The following is a 22,585-nucleotide window of genomic DNA, read 5'->3' on the forward strand; positions in this document are numbered from 1 at the left end:
TCATAGCTCTTTCCTTTAAGTACTTTAATAAAAGTGCCTTGATTCTCTTGGTACAGTTGAAACATGCAGACCTTCAAAGAAACTTCAAAGAGAATTTTAAAAACCTGAATAAACACACACCACACACAAAGAGGTTTAGCATCTTCAATCGCTATATCTCTGAGAATTCCAGGCTATGTTCTTCAGTACATCTGGCTTCATTGCCTCACTTTCTGTTCTCCTTCTCTCTAATAGCCATCATTTAAACACTCCCCAGTCAGGAATATACACCTTGACTTTTTATTTAAAGTTCATACAAAGGAAAAAATTTCACCTTTTCTTTCTATTGAGGGCCTTTTGCTTGGCTCCCATTTGGGTAGGAGGTACTCACCTCTTCCCTTGATAATTAATACTACAGAGTCCAAAAGCTTTGTGTTCCTAGAAAAAGTTACGGAATCTTCCCATGCTGTAATGCTGCCACTTGTTAACTAAGAATAATAGTAGTTACCACTAGAGAAAATTTCTGTAAGAAGTCAATGAGATGATACATGTGAAGCACTTAACACAGGACCTAGAACAACATAAAAACTGTTAATTACTTTTATTATTGCTACTATTGTCACCATTATTATGAATACTAACATAATGCCACAACCATTACCTTTCCATATAAAAACAGTGTCTTGATTTTTCAGTTTAGTAATGCCAACTAACTTGAGACGATAAATCAGCACCTCTTGGTAGCTAAGTGACTGCCAATCTTAGCAAAATGTTTAAAAAATGTTAAGAGAAGGAAAAGATGAGCTACAGACTGGGAGAAGATATTTACAAAACACACATATAATTAAGAAGCTTGTATACAAAATACACAAAGAACTCATACAACTCAACAGTAAGATAATGAACAAACCAAATAAAAATGGGCAAAGACAAGGAAGGGTGGTAAGGTAAGAGGAGGGTGAGGGATGAGATATTACCTACTGGGAACAATGTACATTATTTGGGAGATGGTTACATTAAAAGCCCAGACTTCACCAATCTACAATATAATCTGTGTAACAAAATTGCATTTGTACCCCTTAAATTTAGACAAATTTTAAAAATGGGCAAAAGGATACTTTTGAGAAAATAAAAAGATCAGTGTTTTTCAGGAATTGGTGAGAGGTTGGGAGATGGATAAATGGAGAAAGGAGGATTTTTAGGGAAGTGAAAATATTCAGTACAATACTATAACGGTGGATACATGGGAGTCTGTTTATTAAAACTGTACAAAACAAAGAGTGAATCTTAATGTAAACTATGGACTTTAGCTATTAATGTATCAGTATACATTCATCAATTGTAACAGCTATGTCACTTCAGTACAATATACTATTAATAATAGGGAAAACTATGTGCTGGTGGGCTGGCAGGAGGAGAGGGGGTGTAGGGAGCTCTCTTAGCTTCTTATCAATTATTCTGTAAATATAAAACTGCTCTATGAAATCAAGTCTATTAATTATTTTTTAAAAAGTAACCATAGGGTTGATGAAGTTAAAGTCATAATATTCTTACTTTTGCTATATGTTTAAGAATAATTTTGTTTACTATCATTTTAATATTTGAAAATCTGTCATATTTATCTTGTGATTTTTGAGCAAAAATACACAAAATGTTGACTATTTGCAAACTATATTAGAATATAATGTTTAGTTTACCTTTAAAATTATGACTATGTTGGTACTATAAGTTCATTTTTTGAAATATCTAGAAATTTTAAAATAATTTTCAATATAATAAAATTTTCAAATGCAGTTTAAAATGTATATGGAGTTTAATTAAGTTTGTAACTCTATCTGATGATTTAAGAGTTTAATCTGTTCAATTTGATTTAGTATAATATTGTTTTTAAAAAATGATTGTGACTATTAGTAATAAGATCAATAAGTATTATAGCAAGATTTGTAAGTTTAACTTGATGCACAAATTCAGAGTTAAAAAAATTTAGTTGGTATAAACTGAGTATTATTTTAAAGCATAATTAATTACAAGTAACTTTCTATCCCAAAATACCTCATCATAAAAACTCAGATGGTCAGCTGAGTTGGTAAGATTTAAACATATTTCTTTATTCAAAATTCATTAGCTCTTTTAATATTTTAACATAAAATTTGAATTTCTAAGAATTTACTGTAGTATGTAGTATGTATTTAGTTATTTGTCCATGGAAAACATTTTAATTTGTCATCCCTATTAACATTATTATGTATTAAAAATGTTTTTTGGAAATAGTCTTAGAAATAAATATAAATGGAAAAAAATCCCTTATTAAGAGAGAAAAATAAATGAGAAAATGTATTCAAATGTGCTTTCAAACAGATAAAGTAACCTAAACAGTTAAAAATAAATAAATATATTAATATATTAATAGTAATAAATATATTAAGAAAACAGAAAAGAGTAAATCAGAGGATGCAATATTAATATCAGAGTAAAATTTGAATTAAAAGCCCTAATATGACAGGGTGTTGATAAATTTTTCAATATATATTTGCTTCTAACCAATTAGATTAAAGAAAATTTTAATAAGCTTGTGATATAATTGTTCAAAACATGAACATATATATACGTGTTCATAGACATATACACGCATGTATATATGTGTTTGAATATAAAAATTTATAGATTACATATTCATGTATACATTCTCCCAACAAATTGATTTTTAGTTTATGAATCTGCATGTCCAGAATGCTCACTTTGTTCTTTCTCAACCAGGTTGCAAAAGATCAGAGAAATCAGAAAATGAAACTAATTTTGTTCAGCTGTAGCCAAGGATATTTGTTACACAGGATACATGGAAAATTAATAATACAATAAATAAAATTTATTTAATTGCCTCGTATATTATACATTGACACCCACAAAGAAAACACTTTCTTCAATTCTTACAGAACTCCTAGAGTTGATGATACAATTGGCCAGAAAGAATATCTTTCAAAAATCTGGAAATATCAGTTGTACAAGTTATATTCCCCTTTGAAATGAAATAAAATCAGGTAATACTAGCAAGAGTAAAAAGAAAAACAAGCAACTGTAATACTTATTCATTCAGAAATTTAATAGTACTCTCTTAAGTAACTCTTGTATCACTGAAAAATGTAAAGTGCAATTATAGACTATTTAGATACTGTAACTGCCCTGCAAGTTCTGGAATGCAGCCAAAAGGAAAAAACATTGTAGCCTTAAATGCTCTTCGTATTAATCAAGAAAGAATGAAAACAAATTGAATATTCAGCTAAAGAAATTAGTAAATGCACCACACCCAACAAAAGCCAAGCTTAAGAAGCACATAAGAAAACAATAAAAATAAGAGGAGAAGCTAACTGACAAGAAAACAGAAATGTAGTGGGATTGCTCCTTATATTTGAGCTGTTTTTTTGAAAAGTTCTATGACATAAAGAAGACTCTGGAATAGCTAGCAAATGCAAATACAGCCTATATAACCACATATATGGAGAAGCTACTTCAAAAATATATTAAAATATATAACTAAGCTGTAAAATTTGAAAATTTAGACTACTTTAATGTTTCTCTAGAGTATGTAAATGACCAACATTGAACATGGGTAGGCTTCCCAAACCATTAAAATAAATGCAAAATACTGTCAAAAAACTACCATCATATAGGTTCAGGGCCCATATGTTTTAGGGATGAGCTCTATCAAACCCATGAGAAACTGATAATTCCACTGAGTACTTATTTCAGATCACAGAAAAGACAGATACATTTTACCTTTATTTTAAGAAGGTAACGTAAATCTCTTTTATTTTGTCGGGAACCTATAAAGCCATTTTAGTATTCATATTTTTACGTCCTAGAAAACAATCACTAATATGTATCTTTGATCTATTGCTTTTTTTTTCATTTGGTCTAAATATTTTCTCCAGAAGTACGATTTTCAACTCCCTTCTTTGCAAACTCACTCAAATTTTTCCTACTAATTATTGGTTAAAATATATATACTTTGAATATACAGTACATGGTGAATTTTCAATCTGACATTGTTAGTTTTTCTTGAACTTCTTTTTAATCTCCTACCACCCTTTCACGCAAGTCTACTATCTTTTCTCTTTTTTGTCTCTTCTACTACTATGTTTTAGGTTTTCTGGTCTCTTCTGACACAATATTAAAGATTCTATAATTTCTTGACATTATTTCTGGATTTCACTGGAGACAGTTTTTAGAGGTAGCTTATTTCCCCAGTTCATCAAACATTTTTTCTAGTGTTCTGTCATATTTTAAAATTGATTCTGATGATATTTTTATCTGTACAAAGTTTGAAGTGGTGAATATCTGAGGTAGGGTCTGGGGCAGGACACACTGGGCTCTGCTGTCTTTCTCTACTGAATCATAATTAGGAGTTGAGACACTGGAGCCAGACTGTTTGGGTTCAAATCCCAATTTTATCATATACTAACTCTGTGAACTTGACTTTTCTATGTTCCACTTTCCTCATTTGTAAAGTTTAGGTTATAACAGTACCTCCTTCATACATTTTCTAGAAAAATTAAATGAGTTCATTTATATAAAGAGCTTAGGATGATACCTGGGATATACTAAATCCTGTTTTGACTCAGTTGAAAGGCAACCTTCTCAGATCAACAACAAAAGAACAGATAAATGTTCAGAATTCTAATGTAATCTCTAGTTTAGGGCAAAGAAGTCTGCCATATAGACATGCTATCTTCTCACAAACTGTTTCTCTGCTATTCTGATTTTTGGAAAAATGAAAAAATAATATTCCCAGCAATTTGACAACTAATAATCTTCTTACCTTCTCACTATAAGACGGTCAAGTTTACACAAGGCCATTGCTATGTCCTTTCCTTTCTGTCCAATTGTTTGCTTGGGGTTACTACTTCTGTATGAATGTAAAATCGTTACAGAAGAGGCTGGAGATAGGGATAGCTGACAGCAGAAACCGGGATTCTGGCCGCCTCAGTAAGTAGCACCTTACGGAAAGGTTACCCTAGGCCTTTTATCCAATTGCAAGTAGGCTGTGCTAGAGATACAGAGTCTTTCTACCTTCTCTAATTCTCTACTACATGTGACAGTATCCAGAGGTGCCGTGAGATCAAGACACATACATGCATACATATATACATTCTTATCCTGGTTCCATTTGCCCAGTAGTTAGTGAAGATCTCAGCTAGGTCCAAGCATTTATCATCTTAATTGGTGTTTATTATTTTTTAAAATTTATGGTTTTTTCTTGGTGATATTATACATATTTAAAGAGAAGTTTGAGGGATGCTGGGGCTATAAGGCAGATAATTGGAAACTTTGTATATCTTTAGTGTAACAGAATATACAAGATTTTTAGCTTCAGCCTTCCATATAAAAATAAGAAATATTTTTCTTCCTCCAATGTACTGCCCAGCATCAGTTCTTTAAAACAGGTAATAATTAGATGTTTATGTATGATGTATGTGTTAAGTTGATAATGAGAAAAGGTCTCCTTTTCATGCTTGTTCCCCCAAACTTAACAGTAATGAAATAAATAACCCTGGCTTAAGAATACGAAAGTACTGTTTGCAACTGTCATATCAGATGAATTACATTAAGAAAAATAATCACAAACTGTCCTAGGCATATGTCTCCTATAAATAAGACTATTTAATACTCTTCCTCTTTCTCCAGGAAAACTCCCTTCGTAAACATGCAATTTGGTAATAATTTCTCCATGTTTTTTCATGATCTTTCAGGCTTTCTAAATGAGAACTTCCCACTCTCCCACATTCCAGTGTCATTTACTGTGATTTACCTCTTTCACACATGTGGTTTTCACTTGATTTCAGGATATTTAGCAGATTTTCTCTTGGGAAAGTTAATTAATTGAGCCAATTGAAACAAACAATATGGCTTTTGGAAAACTATCATATCTGGTATCCTTTTTCTTCCAAAGTTCTCTTTAACCATCATTTTTAAGCTTTATTTTCTCCTTAAATAGAGAGAGGCTAAGGAAACAAAGGAATGTAGCTACTTGGCTATTTGGGTTAATCTATTTAATTTAAATTAAAACCATGTGTAAGAAGGATCTCAACATCAAGGCAGGTATGGAGAGAAAGTGATGCTTTATGAAATTACAGAGTCCTTTTCTTTTTCTGGTTGAACTTTGAGCATTCTTATATTTGGATCTACCAAATATTTTCCAACTCCAGTAGTTGGATCTCTTGCTAATTAAAAAATAGTGACTCTGTGGTTGACTGGTATTCCAACCATGTACCAGATGTCTGTTGTGCACAAACAAGTCAGGAGCTTCATGGAGTAGCAAATTTCAAGGCTTTTGTCTCTCCTGTACTTAATGCCATAATCTCACTTTTTTAAAGAAAAACACTAAAAGATAACTGGTGTTGATAGTCCTTCCCACTGACAAAAAAGATCTTGGTTGCATATGTTTTACATATTTTTAAGTAGCCATGAAGAAAAGTATTTTGTTTATAAAGATCACTGCACATATGGTCAACAACTGGAATTCACATAGAGGTTTCATCCGTGTAAACAATCATCGAAATAATAAAATTGGCTATTTTGGTCCTCTGGGCTGCTTTGTGAATCAGAACTAGCAATTAATCATTTTCACGATTCTTATTAAGAAAAATTTACTAAAAATTTGATCTTCTGAGATATCTACATTGTTCTGTTATTCTCTAGCCTAACTGTTATGCTTACAATATGAAAAACAGGACTTAAAATATCCTCTACATAGATAGTCTCCTACTCTAAGGTTATATAGCATAATGAATACATTATTCCCATAGTTTTCCATAATACTGAATTTATACTTCTATTATAATTTACTTTCCATTCTAATAAGCTCAACTGGACAGCCATTTCATTTTCATGTCAGAATTTAGAAATAATAAGAGAGAAATCAAAATTTGAGACAACAAGCAAGAACATGACTGTATGAGATAGTTTCTTTCCTCTTATCCTTCTGGAATTCATAAAAATAATCAACTAGAAGAAAGAAAGAAAATCAGAAAACTACATTTTAAAGAAAACTAAAGATATATATGTAGCCTACAAACTGCAAATTACATATGGGGGCTACCGAAACAGTTGAGTTCAGGCAAAAGAAATGCAAGAGGAATTATAGAGAAGAATCTCAGAGAGGTTTAATATACCTCAAATTTACCAACAGATGAGTACTTACCAGAAAAATATAGCTAGGGAGGAGATGAAAAGCATTATTTGTTTCAAAATTAAAATGATGCAATTTCCTCTAAAAAGAAATTTAAAATAGGGAGAATTCAGGAAAGAGATGTGAAAACAGGATTAGTCAAAATATGAGCAGGTGGGCAGGCAGAACTCATGAAAGAAGTAGAAGGATATGCAATGGTAGCAGAAATAATAATATTCAAAGGAGCATGAGGGAGCACTGACACAGTTGAAAATACTGCATAGGCTGTAGAGAATGGAAATGAGTAAATGAATTTTAAAAAACTGAAAATAAAGGAGTAAAGGGGAAATAGATATAGATGATAAGCAAAGAAGATTAAGAAGATACTATCTGATTTCCTGAACAAGACATATTTAAAGGCCCATGTTTGGAAACTCTACTAAAATAAAAGAACAGCTTGAATTTACAAATTGAAAAGACATACTGTGTGTCAAAGAAAATAGACCAAGAGCATAATAATCAAAAACACTTAGCAGCCAAGCAGTAAGATTTTCTAAGAAGTTAGGGAGAAATGTGGAGATTATATTAGAGCAACACATATAAAATAAACAAGTAAAGAAATTATGATCTAGGGACTTATATCTAGTCAGGCAGCTTTTAAGCAAAAAGATTTCAAAGATTTTGAACATGCAAGAATGCAGAAAAGATTTTTTTCCTGATCTCTTCTGAGGAAAATTCTAGAGAGTAAATTTCAGCTTACCAACAAATAATTGCATAAATAAACCAAAGGACTGGAATGAGTATTTAATATATTTGACCATACAACTAAAAGCTAAGGTGTTAGTATGATATACATGTTTTATACAAAGACACTATCCAAAGAATAAAACTAGCAAGAATTGGGAGAGGGAAGATCAAGGTGGTAGGCAAGATAAATTTGTTGAATTTCCAGGATCCAAATGATATCATTTAAAGCTGATAAATCATGTAAAAGAAATGTAAAGACATTTTAAACCACAAAGGTAAACACTAAGAATGAAAACACCGTTGACTATATAGAAGAAATAGAAGGAAAGGATATGGAAAGTTCTCCAATGTACTACTAAGTAAATGACAGTGATGTGGGATTTTTTTTTCTCCATCACTTTCCAAGTTGGGCACTTCCAGCCAACAACACCCCACCCGGATCCCACTTGGCCATGCTACCGTGCCCCAGCTCGCCTGTGTTATAGCTTGTACCCACGTTCGGCAGTTCCTGAGCTCTTGTACTGAGCCCAAAAAGAATAAGGATGTGCTGGACATCGGAAGTTGAGGAAGGCAGAAAATAATTTTATTGAGCGATGAAACAGCTTTCAGTGGAGAGGGAATGCGGGGTGGTCCCCCTACCCAAAGGCAGAAAAGTTCCCTCGTGTGACTGGGTCTGAGGTCTTTTATGGACTCCGAGTGGGGAGTGTGTTCTGATTGGTTTGTGAGTATGCAAAAAAAGGTTAAAGCAAAGACGCCACTCAAAGGCGGGCATGACAGTGTAGAAAACCAATTAGGAAAGGGTAAGTATATGTAAAACAGATGAAGGGTGGGTACCATTCAGAGGAAAGTGCGCCAAACAGGAAGACAAGTTCTCAATCCAGGCCAAGGATCTAATTTGTAGCTTGGCTTTCAGGCTTTAAACTGTCTTTGGCTTGGAGGTGAGGTTTCACTGGGGACTAGTCCCTATCTGCCTAAGCATTTGGCTGCTTCCTGTCACCATCAATAGGAAGGTGCAGAATTATATATAATATTCATCTTTTGTGTAAAAGGAAGGAGAAACAAGAACAATTATTCGTGCTTTATTTACATGAGAACATTCTGAAGGAATATATCAGAAACAAAAAGGTTTTGTTCCTGGTGAAGAAGGAAGTACCAGGCAGATTGAGACGTATGTGGGAGGAAAATTTATATATATATATATGACATTTGAATATACCATTCTGCAGAAAATTAAAATAAAAAAAGAATAAGCTAATTAGTATTTGCTTGTCTCTCTAGGACTAGGCTATTATCAAAAGCTGACATCCTTCTTCTTTATCCAAGGTTAGTCTCTTAACTATGTCTTTAATATGTCCTTGCAATTTCAGACCTTGCATTTTTTTCCAAGGTCAATCCATTCCCTAAACATTTGTTATCATTCCTCTAAACCTTCCTAACAGGTCCATCCTAATTATCACCTCTTCCATGGAGCCCCCTTACTCTGATTTTGTATCCCTTTTTAGAGATCTTTTTATGCATATACATTGTAATCTATTCCTTGATATTTTATTATCTATGGCTTTATAGTGTTCCCTAATACGTTTAAATATTTGTTCTCATGTCCCCAAATATATAAGAAACTCCTGTAAAAATGGAGAAATGAAGGAGAAGAAATCTAGGATTCTATTCCTTGCTTAAAGAATACTTATTTGTTGTGTGACTGTGAGCAAGTTATTTTACCTCTCTTGTATCTCCTACATAGTCTTAAACTCTCTTTTTTACCTAAAAACATTAGCAAATTCTAAGTCTTGACATCGTTTAGAAGAAGGAAATGAATTAGCAAGTGAAAAACAGTACTATAACTTCAGTGGAATAAAAACAGAGATCCAAAACACAAATTTATTATCCTTTTTAGTAATGTACCCTCATTCTTTCTTCTTTCAATCTCCTGACCATTCATTATTTGGTGAATATTTACTGAGTAACTTTCACATTTCTTGGGTAATTACAAGTAGCTACAAGCCTACTGCTAGGCAAGAGTGATACAAGATGAAAAACACACTGAAGAAGTTTATAATTTTATTGTGTATGGCGTTTATACTGGTGAATGTCTTTGTACAGGTGTGTTTGTGTGCATGCTTTAAAAGTGGCAAATGATTTAAAGGTAAAATTGATTTTTTTCAAGGTGTTTGGCTATTAGGCAATTAACAAACTATATTCAAACAGTTATATTAGTATTTACACATCCAAGTTGGTATTTTCTTCTTCAAAGCACGTATCTTTGGAGCCTGTGAATGCAGTACGGATAAAACTAATATTTAAAATATGTTTAAAGCATTTTTCATCTTTAGCCATGAGCAACTTAAACTCAGAAGCATGACTATTACCTTGGAAAGAGTTAAGGAAAATATCTGTTGTATTATTGACCTACTCTATAAACTATGAACAATTTATATAAGAAATATTTAGATCAAGAGTTCATCGGTGTTATTATTTTTAATAATAATATTAATAATAGCAGTTCACATTACTTGAATACACATTCTATTCCAGGCACTGTTTTAAGTGCTTTGCAAGTTTTGAATCTTAACTACCATTGTAGCTTATAGAATAAATAATACAATAGATACCTTGTATGATCAATATTAGTGAATCAATATTTTGAGGCATGGATAAAACTTAGAAATATTTTAATCAAGAAATTTTTGGTTCTATGTATGCCATTAAAGAAAGATTTGATTTAGTCATTGGTAAGTGTTTGTAGCTTAAGATAGACCTTTATTGATACCAGGTCATTTTCAGGTCACTTAAAAGTAGAATGTTTAGTTTTAGTGTAAGCACCACTGCTTTTGCACTATTGCCATTATCCTGAAGTAGTAACTGAAGAGAAGAGGTGGTGGTACAGTTTGAACAGGTGAACTGAACAGGCCACACAAATAAAATGCCATGAGTGTGGAAACATGGAGTTAGAAAGATGCTTCATGTTGACATATTTTGTTATTGAAAAATAAGGGGCAGTGAAATAATATGGAGGTGTGAGGCTGTAAGCTACTAAGAAATATTTAGATCAAGAGTTTATCAGTGTTATAATTATTTTTAATAATAATTGCAGAGCACATTATTTGAATACATATTATGTTTCAGTCATTGTTCTAAATGCTTTGCATGTTTTGAATCTTAACAAACATCATAGTAGGTGCAATTATTATCTACATTTTACAGGAAAAGCACAAAAGATTGAGATATATGCCCAAGGGCAATGATACAAGTAGTGACACTTGTATGATTAAAGAGTAAAATATAATTTATCTTTGTCTGTACAAATTCTATTTTTTAAAAAGGCCTAAAGGAAATAAGGTAGAAATGTTGGAGATCCTTTGGCAAAGTATTGTGGGAAGGGTCAGAAGATGGAAAATAATAGACTGTTAGAATAAAGGGTGTGGTAGAATGTTAAAATGGATTTATTGCATGCAAACAGAAAAACTACTACTTGCCTATGCTCCCTAGAAGATGCAGGGGACGTTATTTATATTAAGGCAACAGGGATACTCTATATAGTCAGGGTGCACTGGCACCTCTGAGAAGTTCAGAAATTGTTATCATCTGTACTGTGTAACTAACTGTATGCTCTCATGTCAATGGAGAAAATAAGATATGGAAATAGCAGAGCTCAAGTGGTAGCACTTAATTATTAGGAGCACAGTAGACATAATTGCTAGAACTGGCAGTTATGGGGGCATAATTGCTGATTATAATTGTTAGTCAAAGAACGCTGCTTTGCTGGTCAAAGAACCCTGTTACCACTGTGGTACTATTACCAGAGTTCTTTGACTAGCAAGAATTTGTGACAATAACTAATATAACATTTTCTCTTAGGGCACCTGCTGGACTAGTATAATTGGAATATATATATATAGATATACACATATATAGATATGTGTATAGATACATATATAGATATGTATATATCTATATATATAGATAGATATGTGTATATCTGTCTATATATATATAAATCACTGATATTCTTTCTTCCACTTGATCGAATTGGCTGTTGAAGCTTGTGAATGCATCACAAAATTCTCGTGCCATGGTTTTCAGCTCCTAAGGTCTTTTCTACATGGTTTATTCTAGTTAGCCATTCGTCTAACCTTTTTTCAAGGTTTTAAGCTTCCTTGTGGTGGGTTAGAACATACTCCTTTAGCTCAGAGAAGTTTGTTATTACCAACCTTCTGAAGCCTACTTCTGTCAACTCATCAAACTCATTCTCCGTCTAGTTTTGTTCCCTTGCTGGTGAGGAACTGTGATCCTTTGGAGGAGAAGAGGCACTCTGTTTTTTTGAATTTTCAGCTCTGGTTTCTCCCCATCTTTGTGGTTTTATCTACCTTTGGTCTTTGATGTTGGTGACATGCAGATGGGGTTTTGGTGTGGATGTCCTTTTTGTTGATGTTGATGCTATTCTTTTCTGGTTGTTAGTTTTCCTTGTAACAGTCAGGCCCCTCAGCTGCAGGTGTTTTGGGGTTTGCTGGAGGTCCACTCTAGACCCTATTTCCTGGGTATCACCAGTGGGGCTGCAGAACAGCAAATATTGCTGCCTGATCCTTCCTCTGGAAGCTTCGTCCTAGAGGGCCACCCACCCGTTTGAGGTGTCTGTTGGCCCCTACTGGGCGGTGTTTCCCAGTCAGGCTAAATGGGGGTCAGGGACCCACTTGAGGAGGCAGTCTGTCCATTCTCAGAGCTGGAACCTCATGCTGAGAGAATCACTGCCGTCTTCAGGGTTGTCAGACAGGGACCTTTAATTGTGCAGAAGCTGTCTGCTGCCTTTTGTTCTACTATGCCCTGACCCCATAGAGAAGAGTTTTTAAGTATAGAAGAACAAAAGGGAAACAAATTATTTTATTTCATAAGGAAATTCCAGGCACTGGATTTCTGGCCCCATTGATAATTTAGGTGAATTGAATAAAAAGTTAATAAATATATAATTTGGTGAGAGGAAAAGGAACAGAAGTAATTGAATTTGTGAAGTAGAGAAAGTAAGAATTTAATGCAATATGCACATTTAAAAATTGTCATGGATATAGTTCATGAATGTTTCTTACCTACATTGTGTCAAACTGGGTAAATGTTTGGGGAATATTCCTAATTCCTGAACGTTTATAAAAGGATAAAGTGCACTGTAACTGATTCAAAATGTTATTCATGTCAATAAGTTAGGATTAATTTTTGTTGTATAAATGTTCTCTCTCATTAGATAAATTTGTTATCGTTTGATGAATTAATCATTTTTACATTTTTGTAGATGTTGAATTTTTAAACTTTAAATTTTAATTTTTTAAATGCTAAAATTAAACTATACTTTTTTAATATCAGAAAATATATATAAAAGAAAGGAAAAAAAATAAAGCAAAAATAAATGACTTTTTAATATTCTGGAGTATATATTTCTCAGTTTGCCATCTATGCATATGGATGTGGTATAGGTTTCACAAAAATCTGACTACTGTAAATACTGTATAGTAACACAGTTTTTAAAACCGTATTTTGCACATTTAGCTATATAAATACAAACACTTCTGATATGGTTTGGCTGGGTGTACCCACCCAAATCTCATGTTTAATTGTAATCCCCAGTGTTGGGGGAGGGACCTAGTGAGAGGTGATTGGATCATGGGGGCGGCTTTCCCCTTGTTGTTCTTATGATAATGAGTGAGTTCTCATGAAATATGATGGTTTATAATTGTGGCACTTCACCACTTTGCGCGCTCTCTCTCTCTCTGTCTCCTCCCACCCCTCTCCCTCTCCTGCTCCACTGTGTTAGATGTGCTTGCTTCTCCTTCACCTTCTGCCATGATTGTAAGTTTCCTGAGACCTCCCCAGCCATACTTCCTGTTAACCCTGTGGAACTGTGAGTCAATTAAACCTCTTTTCTTCATAAATTACCCAGTCTCAGGTAATTCTTTATCACTGTGTGAGAACAGACTAATATTACTTCTATGATATTTTTGAGGGCTTTGTGGCAATTTGTTTAAAAACTAAACATTTCTCCCAACCTGTGTGGAAGTTTAATTTTCCAATTTTTTGCTATTATATAAAACAGATAATCTATCATATCTAAATTTTTCTGCATATGCCTAATTGTTGCCTTAATATAAGTTTCCTTGAAGAAAAATTAATGTAAAATGGGTCTACAGTCAAATTTTCCTCTAGAGAGTATTTAATGATTTATAATTCTGCTAATAATATATGAAAATGTCCATTTGCATATGAAAGGAATGCAAATCACTGGGAGTCAGAAGGCAAACTGTAGTGGTAAACCCTAATGGGATCTCAAGAATCCCCTCCTTCCTGAATTTAGAGCGTGTATAATCTCCTCACCTTGAAAATAGGAAGGATCTATGACTTGCTTTTTTCTCACCAAGAGAATATATAGCAAAGGTAATGAACATTACTTTATAATTGATTATGTAACTTTATAAGGCAAAAGCGATAGGATGTCATTCTTGTAAGTATTACATTATGTTATATAAGACTCCTTCTTCCAGCAGACTATAGGGTCTCTGTTGCTGGCTTTGAAGAAGAAAGCTGACATGAAATAAGTGGCAATGTTTGTAAAGCTCCCACAGAAAGAACTAGAGATAGCCTCTATGAGTTGAGGGTAACTTTTAGCTGGAAACCAAAACCCTCAGCCCTTCTGCTACAAGGAAATAAATTCTGCCAACAACCTGAGGGAGCTTGGAGGCAGATCTTCCCACAGGCAAGCCTCTGATGAGACCACTGTCCTGCTGACAGCTGGACAGCAGGCTGGCAAGGCCCTAAGTTGGAGAATCTGTGATACAGCAATAGAAAACTGATATGCTAATCAAGCTGTCCATTTATTTACTGTTTATATTTATTTATTTACATTAATATTGACTTATGGTTTCCTATTCTTTACTGTTAATGTGTGCTTTCATATTCATATTGTTCTAGATTTGGCTAGTGTGAGCCCCTTCAATCAGGTTTCTGTGTCTTTTAGACACGTGCCCACCATTTTTTGTGTATCTCCTTCCTTTTTGGCATAATGAGATGTTCAAGGCTCATATTATACTTTCTCTTATCTAACTATGGAATCCGCTATTTTCTTCAAAGACCCTTGATTCTTCAGAGTAGAAAATGGTTTTTAGAAACCAAAATGGGTGCTCACCTTTAGAATGCCACTATTCCCAGGCCCTTTCTATGGACAAGGATAAGAAAAAAAAAAAAATATATATATATATATATCATTATCCAACAGTGAAAATACCAGATCTCATAAGATATTTGCATATTTGATCAATACTTATGTATGTAACTAACCTCCCACTGCCACTGCTCCTTCCCCTTTGCAGACAATGTCCTAATGTCACTCAGGTTCCAATATTCTTCCCAAATCTCTATGCTGCCTCCCCCACATCATCCTTCTCTGCCTCCCAACACCCTTTTACCAGCATAGACATTTGCTTTACCTGCTTGAAATTTAAATCCTTAAGTTAGGATGCTCACCCCTCTTCCCCCACATGGATGCCCTCTTAACCACAGTTGGACTGTGGCACTTCTCATCAGGTCATTTTTCACTGGGGTGTTCTTCTTATCCTGCTTGTTTCCAGGCATTCTATGCCAGGTAGCTGATGTGCACGGACAGCTTTTTATCACAGTCAAGCTCCAACAATCCATGCTAGGCCCTCTTGTTTTCTCTTATCCCAGTAGTGAGCTTTTCCTTTGGATAGATGATATCCTCACACACTTTTGACTTTGACACCCAGTTCTGGAAAGCTTTTCTATCCACATTTAGACTCTGACACTCTTCATTAGGCCATATCACCCTATTAATCCTGCCTAGATTCATATCCTACAATGGGGTGCTCCAATGCATGGATATCCTCTTTACCTTTCTTGGGCTTGAGAGCCCTTCTGTTCCGAAGCCCTTCTCACCCTGCTTGAGCACCAATCTAGGTCCCCATGACTCACTACATTTTCCCAGTGCCAACACCTACCTTGGTCAGCCTCACCTAATGGCTGTAGACTTCATTATTTAAAAGGAGAAAGGGAAAATGGGGAAGGACAAAGTAAGAGAAGGGAAACAGAATGGGAAGGGGAATGAGAAAAGGAAGGGAAAGAGCCATAAATATTTTTTATTCTATTTCAGAATGAGCATCATTGATGTCCGTATATGCAATGATTCTACATGTTTTCAGGTCTTATAAGCTTGCTCAATTTAAATATGTTTATACAATTTTAAAATTTAGTTTATTATTACCAAATGAGAAATTTGGTTATAATTGAACTTTTTATTTAAAAAGAAAATGCCCCATCCAATCACCCGTGCCTAGCACATATAAGAGATGTAAGAGAGTACAAAAAGTTAATTTCTGTTTTTTTGAAAGAAATGTTTATAAATTTGGTATTGAATTTTTTTTTTTTTTTTTTTTTTTTTTTTTTTTTTGAGACGGAGTCTCGCTCTGTCGCCCAGGCTGGAGTGCAGTGGCGCAATCTCAGCTCACTGCAAGCTCCGCCTCCCGGGTTCACGCCATTCTCCTGCCTCAGCCTCTCCGAGTAGCTGGGACTACAGGCGCCCGCCACCACGCCCGGCTAATTTTTTGTATTTTTAGTAGAGACGGGGTTTCACCATGGTCTCGATCTCCTGACCTCGTGATCTGCCCGCCTCGGCCTCCCAAAGTGCTGGGATTACAAGCGTGAGCCACCGCGCCCGGCCTGAATTTTTTACATAAGATATCAACCAACATATGTTCATTTTCTGTGACATATCTTCAAGTAGTGAATATTCTTTACCTGTCAAAATACAAAAACTATAATTGAACACTAAATCGGGTTATAGTTTTTATAATCTCTCTATTTAATGTTATTACTTTCCATAGACACACATAAAATTTAACCAAAATGATAGATTTTATCACTTACACAACATGAGAAAGTATTTTATCTTCTTTTCTCACTAAATTTTTAAATATTGCCCATCTTCTAAAGTCAGTACAAATTTCATGTAATTGTTAAATGGTCAAAAATGGTGATAGTTAAGTCCATGGTGAATGACAACTACTGAAAATTGTAATATGGAAAAATAAGTCTTCCTTTCACTCCTTACCCTCCAATCATAATAGAAAATCACAGATACTGGTTTCTTGAGTAATTACCCATAAATATTAAATATGTATAGAACTGATGAAATACATCAATCCATAGCTTCGAGAACTTCCATGAGCCCACTTTTTGATAGGGTTGTTTGTTTTTTTCTTGTAAATTTGTTTGAGTTCATTGTAGATTCTGGATATTAGCCCTTTGTCAGATGAGTAGGTTGCAAAAATTTTCTCCCATTCTGTAGTTGCCTGTTCAAACTGATGGTGGTTTCTTTTGCTGTGCAGAAACTCTTTAGTTTAATTAGATCCCATTTGTCAATTTTGGCTTTTGTTGCCATTGCTTTTGGTGTCTTAGACATGAAGTCCTTGTCCATGCCTATGTCCTGAATGGTATCGCCTAGGTTTTCTTCTACGGTTTTTATGGTTTTAGGTCTAACATTTAAGTCTTTAATCCATCTTGAATTAAATTTTGTATAAGGTGTAAGGAAGGGATCCAGTTTCAGCTTTCTACATATGGCTAGCCAGTTTTCCCAGCACCATTTATTAAATAGGGAATCCTTTCCCCATTTCTTGTTTTTGTCAGGTTTGTCAAAGATCAGATAGTTGTAGATATGTGGCATTATTTCTGAGGGCTCTGTTCTGTTCCATTGATCTATGTCTCTGTTGTGGTACCAGTACCATGCTGTTTTGGTTACTGTAGCCTTGTAGTATAGTTTGAAGTCAGGTAGCATGATGCCTCCAGCTTTGTTCTTTTGGCTTAGGATTGACTTGTCAATGCGGGCTCTTTTTTGGTTCCATATGAACTTTAAAGTAGTTTTTTCCAATTCTGTGAAGAAAGTCATTGGTAGCTTGATGGGGATGGCATTGAATCTATAAATAACCTTGGGCAGTATGGCCATTTTCACGATATTGATTCTTCCAACCCATGAGCATGGAATGTTCTTCCATTTGATTGTATCCTCTTACTTCATTGAGCAGTGGTTTGTAGTTCTCCTTGAAGAGGTCTTTAACATCCCTTGTAAGTTGGATTCCTAGGTATTTTATTCTCTTTGAAGCAATTGTGAATGGGAGTTCCCTCATGATTTGGCTCTGTTTGTCTGTGATTGGTGTACAAGAATGCTTGTGATTTTTGTACATTGATTTTGTATCCTGAGACTTTGCTGAAGTTGCTAATCAGCTTAAGGAGATTATGGGCTGAGACAATGGGGTTTTCTAGATATACAATCATGTCATCTGCAAACAGGAACAATTTGACTTCCTCTTTTCCTAATTGAATACCCTTTATTTCCTTCTCCTGCCTGATTGCCCTGGCCAGAACTTCCAGCAATATGTTGAATAGGAGTGGTGAGAGAGGGCATCCCTGTCTTGTGCCAGTTTTCAAAGGGAATCCGTCCAGTTTTTGCCCATTCAGTATGATATTGGCTGTGGGTTTGTCATAGATAGCTCTTATTATTTTGAGATACGTCCCATCAATACCTAATTTATTGAGAGTTTTTAGCATGAAGGGTTGTTGAATTTTGTCAAAGGCCTTTTCTCAATCTATTGAGATAATCATGTGGTTTTTGTCTTTGGTTCTGTTTATATGCTGGATTACATTTATTGATTTGTGTATGTTGAACCAGCCTTGCATCCCAGGGATGAAACCCACTTGATCATGGTGTATAAGCTTTTTGATGTGCTGCTGGATTCGGTTTGCCAGTATTTTATTGATGATTTTTGCATCAATGTTCATCAAGGATATTGGTCTGAAATTCTCTTTTTTGGTTGTGTCTGTGCCAGGCTTTGGTATCAGGATGATGCTGACCTCATAAAATGTGTTAGGGAGGATTCCTTCTTTTTCTATCGATTGGAATAGTTTCAGAAGGAATGGTAACAGTTCCTCCTTGTACCTCTGGTAGAATTCGGCTGTGAATCCATCAGGTCCTGGACTCTTTTTGGTTGGTAAACTATTGATTATTGCCACAATTTCAGAGCCTGTTATTGGTCTATTCAGAGATTCAACTTCTTCCTGGTTTAGTCTTGGGAGGGTGTATTTGTCAAGGAATTCATCCATTTCTTCTAAATTTTTTAGTTTATTTGGGTAGAGGTTTTTGTAGTATTCTCTGATGGTAGATTGTATTTCTGTGGGATCGGTGGTGATATCCTCTTTTTCATTTTTTATTGCACCTATTTGATTCTTCTCTCTTTTCTTCTTTATTAGTCTTGCTAGTGGTCTATCAATTTTGTTGATCTTTTCAAAAAGCCAGCTCCTGGATTCATTAATTTTTTGAAGGGTTTTTTGTGTCTCTATTTCCTTCAGTTCTGCTCTGATTTTAGTTATTTCTAGCCTTCTACTAGCTTTTGAATGTGTTTGCTCTTGCTTTTCTAGTTCTTTTCACCTAATGCTAAATGACGAGTTAATGGGTGCAGCAAACCAACATGACACATGGATACATATGTAACAAACCTGCACATTGTACACATGTACCCTAAAACCTAAAGTATAATAATAAAAAAATAAAAATAAATAAATAAATAAATAAAATTGAAATACTACCCCAGTTATCAATCCCAACCCAGTTTATGTAACTCTACTTTTTTACATGTATTTATGTCTATCTAACTTTCCATTTATCTATTACGGCTATTTTAAATTATCTTATTCTTTCTCGTAGAAAGTCCGTGAGGAAAATTATTTTGTCTGTTTAATTTATCCCAAGTATTTAAGAGAGTAGCAGACACAGAATAAGTATCTATTAAATATTTCTTGAGCAACTAAATGAGAAACAGTTAAAAATTAAATATTGACAAGGCCATATGGAAGCTTTAATATATTCAGAAGAATTAATATTTTACAGAATGTGTTCTCTGATCACAAAGCAATAAAATTAGAAATAATTGAAATATACTTTAAAAAATACCTGATGTTTGAAAAAAACTAAATAGTGCACTATAAAAAGGCCCTTAAGTAAAGAGCAAATCTTTAGGGAAAGTATAAAACATTAAGAACTGAACAAAAATGAAAATATTGCAGTTAAAGTTTATTAGAGCTAAAGCACAATTGTCAAAGTTATAGCTTTATATGAATTAGCCATAAAGCAAAAATGTTGAAATAATGAAAATTTAATTTTTGGAAAAGAACCACAGAGCAAACCCTATGAAATAAGAATGCAATAAACATAAAAGCAAAAATTATTAAAATAACAAAGTAATAAGAGAGAAGAATAACATCAAAGCAAAAAGATTGACAAAAAACATCAAAACTTTGGCAAAACTTACAGCAAAAAGAAAATGTGCAAACCAAAAACATACAGTAAAAGGGGAAAGTAACCTCAGATACCAGAGATTTAAGAAATGACATAAGAAGACTTTGAACAATATATGCTAAGAAGTTTCATAATCTATAACCATTGTTTTCAATCAGAGTTAATATCAGTCTTTATCTGGCATTTGAATATCAGTGCAAGTGTTTGTGATTATCATAGTGGCTGGGGATGTAATTGGTGTATTTAGCGTCCAGCGTCCAGGATAGAAAACTCAAATGATTAAAGAAAATTGAAATGATAAATTAAAAATACACCTGTTTTCTCCTTTCCTGTCCTTGCTGTCCAATCAAAAGCCTTTATGGATGAACTGTGAGGCTTTATACTAAGTGAAAGAGGCCAGACACAAGAACTCATATATTCTACTTATATGAACTATTCAGAACAGGTAAATCCATAGAGACAGAAAGCAGACTGATGGTTATCAGAACTAGTCCAGGTGGGGAAGGGGACTGACTGCTTACTGAGTACAGGGTTTTATTTTGGAATGATGAAAATGTTTTGGAACTTAATAAAGGTGACAGTTGCACACACTGCGAATGTACTAAACTCCACTAAATTGTACCCTTTAATATGATTAACTTTATGTCATGTGAATTGCACATCAGTAGAAATAAATAAACACATATTAAAGGACATAAAATCTTCTGAATATGTGGATATTATATTTATATTTATATATTATATGGTATGTGTGTATATGTACATATGTATATTTATATAAATCATGTTTATGAATGGGAAACTTAGAAAATATGTCAATTATCTCCAAGTCATTCATAAATTCTACTCTACAGTATAACCAATTAATATGCCAACAAACTTTTATATAAAAAGAATTTATATGGAAGAATGAAGTTCATAAATATCAAAGAGAGGACACTTAATATCAGATATTAAAACATATTATAAAGCTATAGTAATAACTCCTGGCTTCCACCCAGGATGTAGAAAGATGGAAAACATATCACTCCCACCCTGACAAGAAAAACCCAGAATATCTACAAAATCATTGTTGTCCTCAATTTCTTAGTAACTGAGGTTGCAGAGTGATCTATTCTTCTATTCTCCCCTAATCTAAAGAAAAGCAGGTGCCCCAAACTCATGTCTGAGCATGAGAGACAGACAATACTGCCATAAAAATGGATGGGAAGAATTTAGCAAAAACCGTTAACAAATTGCTAAATCCCTGGTGACTATGCAGGTGTGAAATCCCTGGGCAAGAATGAACAATGTGTATGATGCTGCAGATAAAAGGAGAATTGGCATAAATTTGTAGGCTCTCCTCCACAGACTTCAAGTGGTCACTCACAATAAAAATTACAGGCAGAAATGCAAGAAAACTCCTGTCAGCATTGTAGGCTTGAAAGAGGGTCATGGATGCTGCTTGTGGAAAAGGCACCATGTTCATTTGGACCTTTCTTACCCACAGAGTAAAAGACACGATATTTCTAAACACTGATATGCCCTAATTTGATCTATACATTCACTGTCATCCCAATAAAAATCCCAGAAATTTTAGAAACCTAAAAGCTTATTCTAAAATACACATGGAAAGGCAAAGGGCCTAGAATACCTGAAAACATTATGAAAAAGGGGAACAAAGAGGAGGCACAATATCTGATTTAAAGACTACCATAAAGCTACAATAATCAAGGCAGTGAGGTATTGGCAAAAGGATAGTCAGATAGAATAGCTGAATCAAATAGAGTTCAGAAATAGACCCCATATATAATCAACTATTTTCAATAACGTGCCAAGGGAAGTTAAAGGACCAAGCATAATCTCTCCAACGAATGGCCCCAAGAAAATTGGATATTCATATTAAGAAAGTAGCCTTGACCCATAACTCACAACATATACAAAAATTATGTCAAAATAGATGCTAGTCCTCATGATAAAGGTAAAATTATAAAAATTGTAGAAGAAAACATATGATAAAAAGATGCCTGTGACTAGGATTTTGGCAAATATTTCTTAGATACCTCTTCAAAAGCACCATCTTTAAAGGCAAAGTTAACATATTGGACTTCTTCAAAATTAAATATTTCTGCTCTTCTAAAGACATGTTTCTTAAAAAAAATGTCAAGCCACAGACTAAAAGAAAATATTTGCAAAACACGTATCTGAGATAAAGACCCGTATCCAGACTACACAAAGAACTCTTGATACTCAGTAGTAAGTAAACAACCCAATAAAAAATGGGCCAGTTTTAACAGACATTTCACAATAGAGTATACAGCTATCAAGAAAACATGAGAAGTGCCAAAATGGCTAAGGAGAAGCAGCTAGTGTGCAGC

The sequence above is a fragment of the Nomascus leucogenys genome, chromosome 9 (assembly GCF_006542625.1).
Source record: "Nomascus leucogenys isolate Asia chromosome 9, Asia_NLE_v1, whole genome shotgun sequence".
In the NCBI taxonomy this organism is placed as follows: domain Eukaryota; kingdom Metazoa; phylum Chordata; class Mammalia; order Primates; family Hylobatidae; genus Nomascus; species Nomascus leucogenys.